The following is a 14,818-nucleotide window of genomic DNA, read 5'->3' on the forward strand; positions in this document are numbered from 1 at the left end:
AGGAAGGAAGAAAAGGAAAGAAGGAAGGGAGGAAGGAAGGAGGAAGGAAAGGAGGGAGGAAGGAAGGAAGGAGGAAGGAAGGAAGGAAATAGAGACAACAATATCTACCTTAGGGAAATCTGACACAAAATATACAAAACGCTAACACAAAGCCTGGCACACAGTAAGACTAAAGAAAGGGTAGTCATTGTTAATAGTAGCAAAACATTTAGCCCAGTGCCTCGTGTAAAGCAGTCAAGCACTCAATAAATATCTGTCGAAATGAGTTAGATTCAAATCAGTGTCATGACGATTGAGGGAGGGAGGAAAGGAAACTGTGGTATATTTTAAGGGCTTTTAAAAACATTTAAGAAAAATAAATAAATAAATAAATAAATAAATAAATAAATAAATAAATAAAAACATTTAAGAGAAATTAATAAACGTGGCAAGTAGACCTTGTTTGGCACTTCATTTGCATAAGCGAACTGTAAACACATTTCTTGAATATTGGGATAATTTTAATTTTGGCGAGTGTAATAATCGCTTTGTGATTACAGAAGAAATTGTTTCTCTGTTTTATGAGACGCATACTGAGGAATCTAGAAGCGAGAGACACGATTCCTGAGATCTGCTATACGACACTCTGCACAGAAGACGGTAAAGGCGGAGAAGGATGGGCGATGGATACGTGTGGACAGTTGTTGAAGCTGAGCGATGGCACACAGGGGCCGACCGCACTCTCTGCTTTTGTGTAGGTTTGGAAATGTTGACAAGTGAAAACAAATAGGGGGCATTGACTTTGAGCCCCCCGAGAGAAAGGTGAGCTCTACTCCTTGTCCAGGAACTCAGGCGTCACACAGTAGGAGCACTAAGACACAGGCTTCAGGCAAGGTGAATGCTGTAAACCCCAAAATGGGGGGTCCCAGGGACAAGGGGTGCTCAGCCACGCCCCTCCTGGGAGCCTGCGTTCCTGGTGGGAACGTTTCCCATCTGAGAGCCACACAGGCTGATGGAAGACCCCCACAGACCCTCTGCCCCACCCGCTCTCACACACACAAAATTGGCCCAAGGACTAGGAGGGAACCAGAGCTGGTTTTGATGATACCCCTAATTAAATGAGGGCTGGTTTGGGTTAAACTTCCTAAGTAAGTTGTTATTCAGTCATTATTGTGAAGCTGTTGTTACGATGGCATCTAGAATTTGCAGTCATGTCAGCACCACCTGATGTTTGAGAAGCTCACCTTGGGCACCCTTGTGGGTCACTGGGGTCCCTGAGCTGCCCCCCGCCCAGAGGGCTCCTGGCTAGATCTTGAGGAAAAAACATAGCACTGGGTGGGGAGTCAGAGTCCAAGCCCCAGTCCTGACTTTGCAGCCTACTTGTGAGTGGCAAGATGAAGCACTCAGTGTAGAGATAGAGGGGGGGCCTGTGGGGTCCCAAAGACCGGGCACAGAGCAGGTGCTAACCGTTGGGAGCAAACTGAGGTCCAGGCACCTCCGCTAACTAGCTCGGTGACCCTTGGCCACATACTTTGTCTGAGCCCCAGTTTCCTAGTTTATCAGATCAAGAGGCAGATCTCTCTGAGTCTGACTCAATGCCACTTCCAGAAAGGAAGTGTTCTCTGTTCTGCCCCAGTGCCTCCCCAGTTTGCAATCACACCTGTTGACTTGCTTATTTCCTGTGTCCCTTCCCAAGCCCACGCCCCAGCTGTAAGCCCCAGGTGGTCGTGTTCTGTTTAATTTACCATCCTATCACCAGCTCCCAGCCCAGTGCCTGAGGTAACGGACCCCCAAGTAAATATAGACTGGATGGATGCATGAAAAGGGTTTAGCCCCTGGTCTGATACATACTGTGTGCTCAATAAATTACAGCTATTCTTAGTAGTCGTCGTAGTAGCATAGCTAGTATAATTCCTGAGCTTCTGTTTCTTTTCTATAACATGAAGAAACTCATATTTACGGCCCCAGAAGTATTCTGAGGACTGACAGGGTTAGTGTTTGGAAGGATTTCGATTAGGCAGGGCTAATGCAATGAATTGCTAGCAAAAATCATCTGGAATGTAGAGCGAATGCCAGGGAGCTGCCAGACTTGAGGGAAGCAACGCTAAAATGGGTGCAGGGACACGGGCGACTGTGTTCAGCAGGGTTGACATGTCTGTGAGATGGCAGGCACGATCTTTCCTTCCTTTGATTTTCAGTCTTGATACAAATGTTAAGACTTTTACGCTGTTGGAGAGCAAATAAAAGTGGTTTATAGTACAGAATTTTCAGTTGTCTTTTAACCCTTCCAGAACGTGTCTAACAGTTGTGGTTTCCCCTCCCAGAACACAAGTTGGAGACAACTTGGGGAGGAACAAGGAAATGAAGGGGAGACCTCAGCTTTGCTTATGGGGACAGCTGTTCGCTGCTGGGGAAGGTGCAGGAGACAAGGTATTCCCAAGGTCCCAGGAGACAAAGGTCATTGGGAGTTGTGGAAAAAACTGCTCACGTCCTACCTCCATTATCTGTTCTCTGAACTGAATTTCCTGATCTCCTTTGCAGACAGAGAAGACCAACAAGATTAAAGCAAAAGTCACTGGGTAGGAAGGACTTCCAAGCTTGAAAGACAACTGAGTAGGATGAGAAGTGTGCCTTTTACCCTTTTTCTTGTATAGAACTCCAGAACTCAGATGTGATGGCTAGAGTTCCAACAGCCATCTTGGACCATGAGGTTACCTCAAGGAAGGAAGCCTAAACATGGTGGAGCAGAACAGTCCTAGGTTATTGATGAGATTCTGGAACAGCCATCTCCGTCATCGACTGCCTAGCTCTAGCATGTCATTATATGAGAAATTTAAAAATTGAGTCAGATTTTTGTAATCAGAAGCTCAGCACAGTTATTTACAGGCTGAGAAATGATGGAGGAAAGGGCCTACCACAGCACCCAACATGTAGTGAGTAAATGGATGAAATAATTAGTGAGTAAGCTGGGAAAGGAAGGTTGGAGGGAGGGAGGAGGAAGGAAGGAAGAGAAAGGCAGAAGGAGAAGGAAGGGAGGCAAAAAGGAAGGGAGGAAGAAAGGGAGCCAGTCTGTGATGGCAAAAGATCATCTCTCTGATCTAGAAACGGGTTGAGGGTTTGAAACGAGGGATCTTTTTGGCAAATTCAAGCCAAGACCCTCTACATGCCTACCCCGTAGAGCACCCTCTTGGGAGAAGCCAGTGGAGCCATTTTGTCAACGGGAGTCAGAACCCCCTTCCCCGGGTTCAGACTCCCTCAGACTCTAGTGGACGTTGAAGAAAGACCTGGGCCCCAGGTTCATGTCTGCTGCAAAGGACTCCACACACATTTCCTTCTCTAGATCGGCTAGTTTCTGCATCTGGACAGTAAGACAGCTGCTCCGGAAGGGTCTATCCAGCTGTGACTCACTCAGTATTCTGTCTTTACACTTGCCCTCTCCCCAGATGGCCTTTCTTTATGATCATTGTAACCACTGTGTGCTGAGTATCCTCCTTTTCTCCTTTATTCCTCAGGACAGCACAAGGAAAGCTCAGTATTATTATATAAGACAGGTTATACCTTCTGGGGCCACACAAACCAAGGAGTGTAGAGCCAGCTTGTGTACCCTTGTGGGTATGACCCCAAAACTGTGCTGTCAGCTCTGCGTTTCATTCCCTTTCAGAACTTTCTCTTCACCGTGTCCCTGAGTTGAGACCCCAACAAGAGGAGGAAGCTGGGTGGGAGTCGGGGATAAGTTGAGGGTCCTCTGTGTCCCCACCACACCCCTAGCCCCTTCCCATCTCTGGCTCCAGTGTGGAGAGGCGGCCAGCCGCTCAGCCCAACCCAGGCACCTCTGGGAAGACACAAATAAAAATAAAACAGTAATAACTCGGGCCCCAGCGGGTGCATAAGCAACAGCTTCAGCCAATTAACATTTCTTCGGGGTTTGGGGAGGGCCCCCCCCCTTCAGCAGCACCTCATAAATGTCAGGAGGGGCTTGGGAGTGGCCAGGGTTTCTCCCAGGCCTGGGTGAGGGCAACACCCTGAGCCAGGCCTACGCCTTCTCGGTGGCGTAGAGATGGGTGGGCACAGCCTTCCAGGTGCTGAAAGAAAACCAGAGTGAACTCCCTGTCTGGGAGTGCTAATCAACATCCCAAGGTCAGGGAGAGATTTATGATGATAACTGGAGAAGCTGCCTGATTTCGTCCTGGAGTACGCTAAGCCTTTTCCAGCCAGGAAAGAGGGGGACAGGCACAAAGGCAGCCCCTCCCCAGCTTGATTCCCTTTCTACACAGATAAGAGATGACAAAGTCTTGTCCGATCTCCTCACATCGCTCATCGCACCCATTTCACAGGTACAGAGAGTGAGGCCCAGAGACTGGACATGACTTGCTCAAGATGTCGGGAAGCCAGTATGAACGACAGGGAACACACCATCCTCTGTGCCCTCCTCCCTGTACTCCAAATGTCCTACCCACACACCTGAGCCTGTGGAGGGGATCTCCCCAGCTCCCACTTCTCCCTCAGAGCTCAGCTTCCCTGCTGCCCCCCACAGGAGCTGGACTTTCTGATCCCTTCTCATGCGTCTCCACATTTTTCCTTCAGAGCACATTTTGCATTGTATATTGGTTACTTTCTGACTCCCCCACTAAGGTTCTAAGTTTCCAAGGCAGGGGCGGGGTCTGCTCTGCTCACTGTTGAGTGCCCAGCATAGGGTCTTGTGAATGGATGAGTTAACAAGTAGATGAATGTCCCATCTCTGCTTGAAGGCTCCCAGGTCCCTGGTGGGACAGAGGGTTTTCCAGGGCCCCTATTTGGGTCCTTGAGGGCAGTGCTTCTAACAGGCAAGGATCCCAAATGTGCTGGCACATCAGAACCTCCTCGGACAGCTTGTGGCCACAGCCGGAAATCCGGAAGGAGGAGTGCTGGGAAGCTGCATGCTAGCAGGCGCCTTGAGAGAGTCCCATGATCCCGCGCAGATCGCTTCACCGTTCTGAGCCTTGCTTTCCTCATTTGAGAAATGGGAGGAAATAGAACAGACCCCAAAGGGCTGCTGACAGGAGTTAAGTGGGGCTTTGTAAAGGCTACAAAGTCACACACGGGGGACTGCTATTGTGCACACCAACTCCACCACTGTCATCGTCATTGGTAGTTTGGGACAGGATCAAGGAGGCCCTGAATGCCTGGGTGAGGGATGTGAGATTTAATGTCAGAAACATGTGTTGATTCATTCATTTATTCAACTGGTAGTTACTGTGTTCCCACCATGCTCCAGGCCCCAGGGCTGGGCACTAGGGAAACAGACACTGCCTCTGCCCAGGGATGTCTCCTGCCCAGACCAGGGGCCCCGGCGCTCACAGGGCCAGGCAGCTCCTGTGGGCGGGTGTCCAGGGCTGGGAGGCCCACAGCAAACCAGCAGCCAGAGTCCACACCTGCGACAGGCAGCCTCTGCTCAGCCCCACCTGGAGGAAGTCAGGCCAATGGAGGCAGAACCTTGAGTCTTTCACAACAAGCTGGGAATTTGGAGGTAACTCTCCTTATTTTTAAATGTCGGCCTCTAATTCAGAATATTAGTTTAAGCTGGGAACTGAAGCACCGAGAAAGAACTACTCACGGCCGGAGGAGGAAGCCCGTCAGCCTGGGGAGGGGTGGGGGTGACCCCACCGAGGGGTGACCTGGCCCAGGTTCCTGGGTTTCGCTCAGAATGGCAGGGACACAGGTTCTGACCGTCCTCCCCCTTCCCTCCCTGAACAGATGCCCCCTGGGAGAAGGAGCCAGCTCAACACCGAGTCCAAGGAGGCACCACAGCTGCTTCCAGGGCTGATCACCCAGGTAAGCAGCAACTCCGGGGGTGAAAGTTTGGGAGGCTCTCCCAGGGAGGCAGAGACAGAGAACCACCAGGGGGCCAGACCAAAGCAAGTCCCACAGCAAGGAACTGCCAGGCCGGGGGGAGAACCAGCCTGCAGGCTCCCTGCCTAGAGCTATTTCCGCTCTCCCAGGACACCTCTCAGAGGACTTGCTGCTGCTCTCTGTCCCCTTAAGGGGAGGGTAGGGGAGGGGGCGGGGCTGGATTCGTCCCCCAGGCCCGGGATCAGAGGGCGGGCAAGCTGGAGAGGTGGAGGACAGAGGTGGGATCTGATCTTATTTCGTACTTCCCCTCCCCGACAGACACACACCCATAGTCTCAGCACGGAGCTGGGCACGTGCAAAAAGGGGAAATTAAATGTGTGATGACAAACCGTACTAAGACAAGGGAAGCTCCACCATGCTTGGCAGGTGGAGTTCTGTATCTCCCTTGTCCCTGCACCTCCACTTTGGGGAGCCCTGGAAAGTGGGGGGGGGGAGATTTCTCAGAGCCGGTGTGTTGGGAGCTCCACGATCACCGTGACCTCAGTTGTTTGCGGGCTGGTGACACCTGCTGTACCAGTTCCGAGCGCTCGCAGCCGAGAGCGGGGCGCGCTAACAAATCCCGCCACGAGGGGGCGATAAATCCCAAAGCCTGATGCTGGGGACCTGGAGGTTAGGGTCCTAGAATTTGCACGCATCTTTGGGCCCGAGACTCGCCACGCGCGCTTGGACGGCACATCTGCTAGCCGTCGGCTGCTCCTCCGGGCGGGCTCTCTAGAGTTTGGATGAATGTGCATGAACAGGGCGAACGCCCTGCGAAGACTCGTAGCCCCCAATCCTGAGAAAGTGATGGCGCGTTTGAAAAGCTGGCATGGTGGGAGGAGGGGGCAAGAAAATGATGGAAAATCGGGAAAGGCTACGGTTAAGGCACATGAGGAGGCTTCTCGTCCGTGTGGCTTTGTCTCCCTCTAGTGGAAATCAAGGGAGCTCTAAAAATCTCATTAACCTGGAAGACTCCTCGTCTATTTTCCTCTTCGAGATCTCTCGCCCTTCCTCACCCTTGCTTTATACGCTTTGTTTCTTGTTTATCTTTTCGTTTTTTTACTATTAAATGGCCATCAATAAGGAAATGGAGTACGAGCCAACAAATAAAATAGTAAAATGTATCTGGTTCCTCGCAGAGTTCCAAATCATACTGCTAATTTACCAAACCAAGTTATGAAATAATATAAACACATAACTCCATGTTTACATGTGCATATATATGAGTATGAGTAGCCTGAAAAGTTTGGGGGAAGATCTGCAGAAATGCACACCCAACGCCGTGATTTCTGAGGAGGAAGAGACAGATTTTGCTTTACCTGTAATGTTTGCATTGTTACATGAGAATGCACTTTGTGAAATTAAAAATTAATGAAAGTAGCCTTTTTGGTATAAAATTATGCCTTTGGAAAGAATCACTGTATTCAATATGTATTTAAATTGCTAGTTACAAAGTAATACATATCGTATGATTCCATTTCTTTCAATAACAGGTGTGCACGCATGGAAAAAAGGCTGGGAAAATATCAACAAAATGTTTACCAGTAATTATTTCTGAGCGGTGGGGTCAAGGCAATCTTTGTTATTTACTCAATCATCTTTGTCAGTGCTGTTGGTCTATACTTTCGTTTGTAATCTTTTGTGATACTTGTGTTGTATGGGCATACCACGATTTATTTGACCAATCTCTTATTGATGGACTTTGAAGCAGCTTCCAACATCTTCCTATTGTAAACAATGCCGTTAAGAGACATCATTCGTGACATAAGGACAAATTCTGGAGGGGGATCCTCTGGGTCAAGGAGCATGGCACATTGCATTTTGATATATATTACCAAACCCCTTCCCAGCAATGTTTGACTCATTCTCAATCCCCCTACCTACACGTGCAGACATCAGTGTAGAGAGTGTCTGATTTCTCACGTGTCCCCAATCCTGAAAATTGTCATTCTTCATCCTTGGCAGTCTGATGGGTATAAAAGGTGACTTTGTTTTCACTTGGGTTTCTTTCATGACCAAAGTCATGAGATAAGACTGGTTTTCCTGATGCTTTTTCTTTTCTTAATATGTATTCCCAGAGCAGTACTGTCTTAATTATAGGTAAAAAAGCCTTTAAGCTAAGTCTGGCTATCTGATAGGAGACGTGTCCCTTCTGCGTCTTCCAGTTTCGCGAATTTCTTGACTGTTGTTTCCTCTTCCATGTCGTTCTAGAATAAGTGTATTAAATTCTGCAGAAGACCTCAGTGGTGTTTTGATTGTATTGCTTTGCACTTATAAGCTGGAAAAAGTTGACATCTTCTATGGCTAATCATGATATATCTTGCCATAAGTCAGATTTTTTTTGTTTGGCATTCTTCATTAAAGTTATCTAATGGCCTTTACAATGGCGACTCTAGAGTTACATCCTTAGCCTACAGCACACGGTCAGGGAAACAGATAACAACCACCAAAGGAGAACTGAAAAGCAGGACCTGACTCCTAAGAGTCTAGTAACCATATGCATCTGCCCACAGTTTTGCAGGCAGTGGAATGTTCTGCAGAAGAGGGCCGGCCGCGGGTTCCATCCCCGTTCCTCCCTGACGTGCTTGGGCAGGTCACTTGGCCTAGCTAAACTTTAATTTCTTCGTGGGTAAAATGGATTTAATGATAGTGGCCCCCTTGTGCCGGCAATTGAGATAATGTGTTGTCTATAAAAGTGTTAGTCCAGTGCCTTGCATGCAGGGATGAGGATTTTTTCTTTTTTTTTTAATTTTTTTTTCAACGTTTATTTATTTTTGGGACAGAGAGAGACAGAGCATGAACGGGGGAGGGACAGAGAGAGAGGGAGACACAGAATCGGAAACAGGCTCCAGGCTCTGAGCCATCAGCCCAGAGCCTGACGCGGGGCTCGAACTCACGGACCGCGAGATCGTGACCTGGCTGAAGTCAGATGCTCAACCAACTGCGCCACCCAGGCGCCCCCAGGGATGAGGATTTTTAAATGTGGCCTTTCCACCTTTCAGCTGTGGCACCAAATACTTGCTGTGTGATTCGGCCATGTTCACCAACCTTTTGGTTCCTGGGGCTTTTTTCTGTTGTGAAAAGGGGTGACCGTAGCATCCAGTCTCGGGATTTTGTATGTGGGTTGAGAGTGGATATTCCTGGGTACAATAAATACCAGACGAGGGTGGCCATTTCACTCCAGTGATATCACTGGTCACGTGCTCTGCTGGGGGTGGGGGTGCAGAGAGAAGCCCCAGGGGGGTGCTCCTCAAGAATGGAAGGCATAACTAAACCAGGGAATATGCACTGGAACGGGCCAAGTGGGCAAGCGGCACCCTGTGCAGCAGGAGCACCCTGGGGACCGGGCTGAGGGGCTGGGATGGGGCAGCTTTGGCCCAAGTAGAGGGGAAGTGGAAAAAGCTCTGAGTTTCTGAGGCTAACTTGGCTGCTTGTTCTAGGGTCTCTTGCCTTTGCACTGGGGCCATGTGACTCAATGGTACCCTGGTGCCATCTGCCACAGAGCCACCTCTGGCCGAACTTTGGAGGAATAAAGATGGCTCGTGGCCCCAGAGTTGCCCCCCCTAGAACTGACTCCCCACCTGGGAGACTGGTCAAATGACCCCTGCTGGCCCCTCCCTGCTCAGTAACCCTTGCTGCTTTTTTTTTTTAAAAACCTCCCTCAGCCCTCTCTGGGTCCATGCAAAGTGCTTAACCTCTCTGAACCTGTTTGCTCAGTGCTAACATGGGAAATGGCAAACTTCTTCCCACAACCAGGGGCGTTGAGACTATCAGCTTAGCTAATGGGTGCAGAAGGGATTTGTGAGGAATAGAGCACCCTGCAAATATAATGTCCTTTCTAGCCCTGAAGGCTTAGGCCCAGCTGTCACTTAGCCTTACAAGGCTGGGTTTCCTTGTCTGAGAGTTGGGGGTAAAAGTGACACGTCCCTATGAAGTTTCTCACTGATGTATTCATTCATTCAGCCAGCCAGCTTGGCGGGGAGGGCGGCCCGGGGGGGCAGTGCTAGGCACTGTGTGGGCCCCAGCCATGCTCAGGCCAACCCACCCCCTCCTCTCTTAACTCCACCCACCAGCTGCTGCGTTATCTTGCTTCAGGCAGGAGAGGAGGTTCCTGGTGCTAAGCCAGACACCAGAGCTCTGCAGAGGGAGAAAACTGAGGACCATGCGGGCATTTTGCACGAGGCTACATTTATTCACCCACAAGGGACTACCCCTTATTATGAAATTATCTCTTTGTATCTAGACAAGTTGTAAAAAGGTCTATTTCATTTATGAAGTTATGGTAACCAGAGGTGGGAGTTGATTTTCTAAGTGTTCTTCTCTGGCAAAATTAAAAGTTGGCGACTGGTGTGGCAGGCAGAAAGGTTCTAGAATGGCCCCCTGTGATCCCCTCTTCCTGGTATTCAAGCCCCTGTGTACTCTCCTTTTGTGCAGGATGGGCTGGGCCCAGTGACTCACTTCTAACAAATAGAATACGGCAATAATCACTTCCACGATCAGGCTACAAAAGATCGTGACTTCCACCCTGCTCTTGCTTTCACGCCCGGCTTGCACGCTTTGATGAAGCAAACTCCCACGCAGGAGACATTGATGCGTGGAACTGAGGGTGGCCTCTGGCCAACAGCTGGGAAGACATCAGTCCAACAATCCTTGAGAGTAAATCTTGCTAGCAGCTACATGACCTTGGAAGAAGGTAGCTCCCCAGTTAGTTCCCTTCAGATTACTACAGCCAGCTGCGGGCCCAGACTCGGATGAGAAGACAGCAACATCTAGGACACAAAATCGGTTGTAAAGCAATTTGTTAGACAGCAACAGTCAGTATATATCTCAGTATATTTTTTTTAATGTTCCTGGTAGGTGCGATCCAAACTTCAGGCACGAGTGGTGGTAAGAAACTGCTCCCTACAACTCCTTTGCAGATGAGCATGTGAAATGGTAGCCTAAGGGTGGGGAGGCAGCTCCTGGGCAGGCCTGCAGTCTCATCTTGGCAGGTGCTCTCTTAGCCAAGTGTCTGCGGGCAAGTTACCTCGACTTTTCTGAGTCTCGAGCTCCTCATCTGTGAAATGGGTGTAATACAGCTCTCCTAAGCAGTAAGGAGATAAGTGTGTAAATACCAATAATTACCTTTCCTAGGATGTTCTTTCGTGTCAGGGCCAGTGTTAAGTGCTTTACATGCATTATTGCGTTTTATCCTTACAAAGGTATGAAGTAAGCTGTTACTACTCCCCTTCTTGAGATGAGAAAACCGAGACTCATAGAGGCCCCAGGACCATTCCGGAGTCTGCCAGTCTCCAACCCCAAGGCACAGGAGTGCCTGACGCTTTGCAGGCCCTGGAGGAACCCAGAGGGACTTGGGTTGTGGAGAGACAGGGTGCTCTATTCTCCACAACGAATAAAGGCAGGAAGGGAGCAGAGAGCGCTCCAGTGTGTGCTTTCTTACTGTGACCGCTAGGTGACAGCAAAGGCAGGCCGACCAGCCTCCAGCACTGAAACTGAGCTGAAAGTTGACTCCTGAGAATAAATTAGTTCCGCTGAAAATGGATTCCTGCTTTATTTCCCTAAATATTTATGGACTGCTTGTTATGTGCCAAAGGATTTATAATAATTACATTAAGGCTCCTCACAGCCCTGTGAGGTTTGTTATTCCCAACTTTCAGGAAGAGGAAGCAGGCTAAGTCACTTCCCAAGGTCACACAGCTAGAAAATGGCATGCATTAGGTTAATCATTTGGCGTGACTCTCTCCAGAACTTTCCCATGCCAATAGACTTGAGTTGCCACATATGTGACTTGTTAATAAGGGGAGAGAGTTGCGGTGTCTGGGTGGCTCAGTTGGTTAAGCGTCCGACTTCAGCTCAGGTCATGATCTCACTGCTCATGAGTGAGTTCGAGCCCCGTGTCGGGCTCTGTGCTGACAGCTTGGAGCCTGGAGCCTGCTTCGGATTCTGTGGCTCCCTCTCTCTCTGCCCCTCCCCTGCTCATGCTCTGTCTCTCAAAAAATGAATAAATGTTAAGAAAAAAAAAATTTTTGTTTTCAAAAAGAAAGGGAGAGAATAGTTTTGTTTTACATGTGTTTTTCAGAGTTTTGTTTTTGCATGTTCTTCAACTTGCTTCTGTCACCGGCAGTGAATTTTGGAAACATTTCCAAGGGAGTCCATGCTTTAGTTTTCCATAGCGTGGTTGGATCACATGATGTCTAGATAATCAACCTCTGTGGACAATCATTTGAAATACTTCCAATATGGTTATGCTTTTTCCCCCTCCCCCCCCCCAAAAAAAAAAAAAAAAAAAAAGCTTTCACAAACATGCATGAACAGATGAGCCTGTGGTAGCATTTCTGTTCCATTGATTCCCAGGAAGGTGACCCATGGGTTGTTGGTCATGTGTGTGGTTGTGTGTTGAGAGAGATGCTAATCACCCACCTGGGTGGGTGTGCCCACTATCATTCTCATCCACAGTGAGGGGGGAGTCTGTCTCTCCAGCCCTGCTGGTGATCAGTGCTCACACTTTTTGCCAATTTAATACAAATGATTTTTTGGTATATATTTCAGCATCCTTCTTCCTTGAGGTGGGTAGTGAGAGTTTGGGGAAGCAAGAATGTCCCAGCGGGAGCGCCCGGGTGGCTCAGTCGGTTAAGCGTCCGACTCTTAATTTCGGCTCAGGTCATGATCTCACAGTTCGTGAGTTTGAGCCCCGCGTCAGGCTTTGGCTGGCAGCATGGAGCCTGCTTGGAATTGTCTCTCTCCCTCTCTCTCTCTGCCCCTCCTGCTCCTTCTCTGTCTCAAAATAAACAAATAAACTTTAAAAAAAGGAATGTCCCAGGGGGAGAGAGGAGAGAAGAAAGTGTTCCCTCCCAGGCAGACACTCAGGCTGAACGCATACCCCCTGTGTGTGCACAGGGCACAGACACATTGAAAAGCTGCCAGTCTTTTTAAGTTGCTGTGTACGAATCCCATCTCCACAGCCAGACCACAAGCCCACTAGGTTATGTTTGTGCTTTTGTTGACATAAGCTGAGAGATTGCTTAAGGGCGGTGGCTATGAGAGGGATGAATGGGCGCCCGGGGAGGGGGAGGGGGAGGGGGGTAGGACTGCAGGCAGTTGGGAAATACCACTGGGGAGAAGGTGGAAAGGGACAGGCAGGAACTTCTAGGCCCCACCCTGTGACTTCAGGCGCAGACGGAGACCCCTAAGCCTCCTTACAGTGCAGAGGGGGTTTCCAGAATGTGGAGCTATCCCTAACATTAGAGACCCCTGGGTGAAGCCCCTCCCACTCACCTGGCACAATCAGGCCTTAGCCCCAGGGCTCCACTCTGCCCCCTGTCAGGAAAGAGCTGTGATTATCCCCATTTTAGAGATGAAGAAACTGAGGCTCCACGAGGTGAATACACCCTGTGGTGTCAAAGAAGTGGTGAGCGGTACAGAGCGGGCATAGGCTCAGGGAAACCAAGCTAAGTGGTCTCAGGGGCTCATAGGCGCGCAGGGGAGGTGGAGACTCCCCAGGCAGGGCCCACAGCAGCAGAACCAGCAGGCGCTCCCAGGAGGGAAGCCTGGGTGTCACTCTTGTCCCACCCTCTCCTGGGGCTGCCTGCCCCTCCCCGGGGCACATGTTATCTGTGTCCTGGGCACACAGCTGCAGACTCTCACCAGCTGAGGCCCTCCCTGGCAGGCAGCATCTGACCTTTGGACATGTAAACAAACCTTGGCCTGGCCCAGGGTGGCCCTGCTCGTTGTCCTTGGGGCCTGCGAATGTGGGTACACGCAGACAGGCATGTGCGCATGCGTTCAGCGCCCTAAGAGCGCCTTTGAGCCTCCAGGCGTCCACTTGGAGTTGAAGCTGGGGGCTGAGGACGTCATGTGCATCCTGCTGTCTGCCTACACACTAGGGACTCTCAAGACTGGTTTCAGGGCCCAGGTTACTTCCTAAAAGAGGACCAAGCTGGAACCAAAGGATTGCAAGGGAACCTGAGGATCAGAGAGGGCATGAAATGTGCCCAGAGCCACACAGCGGACAGAGCCAGGGCCATACAGACCAAGCAGGTCACACCTTCTCTGGGTCTCAGCAGCTTCGTCTGCCCAGTGGGGAGAAGCCTGCTCACACTTCTGACTCACCACCCCATCCCCCTGCTGTAGACCCTCACCCTGCTGGTCCTTACCACCAAGCTCCTGTTATCTCCAGGGCCACGGAGCCTGCTGATTTCTGGAACAGGGCCCACCCTCCCTGGGGGGACCAGATGGATGGGACTGTAAAGGGCTGCTCAGGCCTGATACGGGTCTCAGTGTGCCCCAGTCTTTATCAGTGGGCCTTGGGGCTCTGGGCAGGCATGTGGCCCCATCTAGGAGAGGGAGCAGTGAGGAGACGGTGCCGGGATCCTGAGCAGATGAGATACAGGACAGGAATGTTTTCAGTAATTTTTTTTTTTTTAATCTATACTGCTTTCTCTGATTGGGAAAGTAATTTAGGCAAGTTACAGTAAACTCAACAGAAATAGTTTTGAAAGTGAAAGTACCTATAAATGCACCTCCCAGACATAACCCGTGGGCCCAGATTGGGATCACCCTTGCAGATTTTGCCTGTGCATAGACTAACGTTGCCAGTTATTGGCTACACTGAAATCATACCATAGAGCTCAGTGTCGTGGCTCAGAGTGTGTCCCAGGTCCCAACAGCGTGGCTCCTTGGCTTCATACCCAGAGTCCCGTGTGGCCTCATCTCTTTGGACCTCAGTTTTCTCTTCTGTAAAGCCTCATATGGACATTGTCAAGGTTTAACAAAGTAATGCAGGTGAGGCTCTTAGCCTGGGCCTGGCCCGCAGTGAGCTCTCAACAAATGTCAGTGTCAACAGGTCTGTCACATAATTTGCCTTTATTTTTCATTCAACAACAAAACATGGACGTCTTTCCATGCTGATGCCAAAGTTGTAGCCCTCTCGTTGTGACAAATCCAGAGCTTTCTTTGTGTGTGTGAACCATAA

General features: G+C 49.8%; 1 long non-coding RNA gene across 1 annotated transcript in view; it reads right to left on the bottom strand.

The window, feature by feature from the left end:
• Nucleotides 1-9,486: 9,486 nt before the first annotated feature.
• LOC121009710 (uncharacterized) overlaps nucleotides 9,487-14,818 on the bottom strand; it is a 66,415-nt gene continuing 61,083 nt past the window's right edge. The window contains exon 3 of the long non-coding RNA XR_005780798.1: nucleotides 9,487-10,616. This is a non-coding gene — a long non-coding RNA (uncharacterized LOC121009710). The remainder of the gene's footprint in view (nucleotides 10,617-14,818) is intronic.

This window comes from Herpailurus yagouaroundi, unplaced genomic scaffold (genome assembly GCF_014898765.1).
Source record: "Herpailurus yagouaroundi ecotype Mexico unplaced genomic scaffold, PumYag 29, whole genome shotgun sequence".
Taxonomy (NCBI): Eukaryota; Metazoa; Chordata; class Mammalia; order Carnivora; family Felidae; genus Herpailurus; species Herpailurus yagouaroundi.